Source organism: Arachis ipaensis, chromosome B2 (genome assembly GCF_059453495.1).
Source record: "Arachis ipaensis isolate K30076 ecotype BB chromosome B2, ASM5945349v1, whole genome shotgun sequence".
NCBI classification, from domain to species: Eukaryota; Viridiplantae; Streptophyta; class Magnoliopsida; order Fabales; family Fabaceae; genus Arachis; species Arachis ipaensis.
The window spans coordinates 51222281-51225903 of record NC_142437.1 but is presented as its reverse complement, the minus strand read 5'-3'; the positions used below and the strand labels follow the sequence as shown (position 1 = coordinate 51225903).

Sequence of the window (3623 nt, the reverse complement as noted above, 5' to 3'; positions counted from 1 at the left end):
AATTTTGAAATCCTTATTCTTACTTCTCACAATAATTTTCGAAAAAAATTAAAAGAAAATACAAAAAAATCAGAAAATCATAAAAATCAAAAATATTTTTGTGTTCTTGTTTGAGTCTTGAGTCATATCATAAGTTTGGTGTCACTTGCATATGCATCTTGCATTTTTCGAAAATTTCATGCATTCAAAGTGTTCTTCATGATCTTCAAGTTGTTCTTGGTAAGTCTTCTTGTTTGATCTTGATGATTTGTTGTTTTGTGTCTTTTCTTGTTTTTCATATGCATTCTTGAATTCTTAGTGTCTAAGCATTAAAGAATTCTAAGTTTGGTGTCTTGCCTGTTTTCTTTGCATTAAAAATTTTTTAAAATTGTGTCTATGATGTTCATCTTGACATTCATAGTGTTCTTGGTGTTCATCTTGACATTCATAGCATTCTTGCATGCATTCATTGTTTTGATCTAAAAAAAATTTCATGCATTGCATAATTTTCATGTTTTTCATAAAAATTCAAAAAAAAATCAAAAAAATATCTTCCTCTTTTCTCTCATCAAATTCGAAAATTTGAGTTGACTTTTTCAAAAATTTTTAAAATCAAATTGTTTCTCATGAGTCAAATCAAATTTTCAATTTGAAAATCTTATCTTTTTCAAAATCTTTTTTTCAAAAATCAAATCTTTTTCAAAATTTTTGGTTATTTTCGAAAATTCTAAAAATATTTTTCAAAAATATTTTTCTTATTTTTATATCAAATTTTCGAAAATAACATAATCAATTAATGTTTTGATTCAAAAATTTGTAGTTTGTTACTTGCTTGTTAAGAAAGATTCAAACTTTAAGTTCTAGAATCATATCTTGTGATTTCTTGTGAATCAAGTCATTAATTGTGATTTTAAAAATCAAATCTTTTTCAAAAACTAACTTCAATCATATCTTTTCAAAAAAAATATATATATATCTTCTTATCTTATCTTTTTCAAATTTGATTTCAAAATATCTTTTCTAACTTCTTATCTCCTTCTCTTTTCAAAAATTGATTTTCAAAATTTGTTTCAACTAACTAACTACTTTTTGTTTGTTTCTTATCTTTTTCAAAACTACCTAACTAACTCTCTCTCTCTAATTTTCGAAAATATCTTCCCTCTTTTTCAAAAATTTCTTTTTAATTAACTAATTATTCTTATTTTTATTTTTAATTTAAAAAATTTTTTCGAAAAAAGACTAACAATTTTCAAAAACCATTTTCGAAAATCACTAACTCTTTTTCAAAATAATTTTCGAAAATTATCCCTCCCCCATCTTATTCTATCCTAACATCTCATCTCACATCTCTGCCATCCTCACAGTTGTGTTTCTTCCATTATATTACATTCTTTGTCTCCCCCTCTTCTTCTACTCACACAGGGATCCCTATACTCTAGTATAAAGGATCTCTATTATTATTACTATTTTTCTGTGCCTTTTTCTTTGTCATATGAGCAGGAGCAAGGACAAGAACATTCTTGTTGAGGAAGATCCAGAACCTGAAAGGACTCTGAAGAGAAAATTAAGAGAAGCTAAAATACAACAATCCAGAGATAACCTTTCAGAAATTTTCGAACAGGAAGAGGAGATGGCAGCCGAAAATAATAATAATGTAAGGAAGATGCTTGGTGACTTTACTGCACCTAATTCCAATTTACATGGAAGAAGCATCTCCATTCCTGCCATTGGAGCAAACAACTTTGAGCTGAAACCTCAATTAGTTTCTCTGATGCAGCAGAACTGCAAGTTTCATGGACTTCCATCTGAAGATCCTTTTCAGTTCTTAACTGAATTTTTGCAGATATGTGATACTGTTAAGACTAATGGAGTAGATCCTGAAGTCTACAGACTCATGCTTTTCCCTTTTGCTGTAAGAGACAGAGCTAGATTATGGTTGGATTCTCAACCCAAAGACAGCCTGAACTCTTGGGATAAGCTGGTCACGGCTTTCTTAGCCAAGTACTTTCCTCCTCAAAAGCTGAGCAAGCTTAGAGCTGATGTTCAAACCTTCAGACAGAAAGAAGGTGAATCCCTCTATGAAGCTTGGGAAAGATACAAACAGTTGACCAAAAAGTGTCCCTCTGACATGCTTTCAGAATGGACCATCCTGGATATATTCTATGATGGTCTGTCTGAGTTATCTAAGATGTCACTGGACACTTCTGCAGGTGGATCCATTCACCTAAAGAAAATGCCTGCAGAAGCTCAAGAACTCATTGACATGGTTGCTAATAACCAGTTCATGTACACTTCTGAAAGGAATCCTGTGAATAATGGGACGCCTATGAAGAAGGGAGTTCTTGAGATTGGTACTCTGAATGCCATATTGGCTCAGAACAAAATATTGACTCAGCAAGTCAATATGATCTCTCAGAGTCTGTATGGAATGCAATCTGCATCCAACAGTACTCAAGAGGCATCTTCTGAAGAAGAAGCTTATGATCTTGAAAACCCTGCAATAGCAAAGGTAAATTACTTAGGTGAACCTTATGGAAACACCTATAACTCATCACAGAGAAATCATCCAAATTTCTCATGGAAGGATCAAAAGCCTCAACAAGGCTTTAATAATGGTGGAAGAAACAGGTTTAACAATAATAAACCTTTTCCATCATCCACTCAGCAACAGACAGAGAATTCTGAGCAGAATCCATCTAGCTTAGCAAACTTAGTCTCTGATCTATCCAAGGCCACTGTAAGTTTCATGAATGAAACGAGGTCTTCCATTAGAAATTTGGAAGCACAAGTGGGCCAGCTGAGTAAAAGAATCACTGAAATCCCTCCTAGTACTCTCCCAAGCAATACAGAAGAGAATCCAAAAGGAGAGCGCAAGGCCATTGACATAAGCATCATGGCCGAACCTGTGAGGAGAGGAGAGGACGTGAATCCCAAGGAGGAAGACCTCCTGGGACGTCTAGTGATCAATAAGGAGCTTCCCTCTGAGGAACCAAAGGACTCTGAGACTCATCTAGAGACCATAGAGATTCCATTGAACCTCCTTATGCCCTTCATAAGCTTTGATGAGTATTCCTCTTCTGAAGAGAATGAGGATGTTACTGAAAAGCAAACTGCCAAGTTTCTTGGTGCAATCAGGAAGCTGAATGCCAAATTATTTGGCATTGATACTTGGGAAGTTGAACCTCCCTTGTTCATCAATGAACTAAGTGATCTGGATCAACTGACATTGCCTCAGAAGAGACAGGATCCTGGAAAGTTCATAATACCTTGTACTATAGGCACCATGATCTTTAAGGCTCTGTGTGACCTTGGTTCAGGAATAAACCTCATGCCCTTCTCTGTAATAGAGAAACTGGGAATCTATGGGGTGCAAGCTGCTAAAATCTCATTAGAGATGGCAGACAGTTCAAGAAAACAGGCTTATGGACAAGTAAAGGACGTATTAGTAAAGGTTGAAGGCCTTTACATCCCTGCTGATTTCATAGTCCTGGATACTGGAAAGGAAGAGGATGAATCCATCATCCTAGGAAGACCTTTCCTGGCCACAGCAAGAGCTGTGATTGATGTTGACAGAGGTGAAATAGTCCTTCAATGGAATGAGAACTCCCTGGTGTTTAAAACTCAAGGATCTCCCTCTGCAACCA

At 34.8% G+C, this 3623-nt stretch overlaps 1 non-coding gene across 1 annotated transcript; it reads right to left on the bottom strand.

Moving 5' to 3' along the window:
- Window positions 1-2005: 2005 nt before the first annotated feature.
- Window positions 2006-2113, bottom strand: LOC148573961 (small nucleolar RNA R71). Its single transcript, XR_015906095.1, has one exon. It is a non-coding gene; the product is annotated as a small nucleolar RNA R71 (small nucleolar RNA).
- Window positions 2114-3623: the final 1510 nt, after the last annotated feature.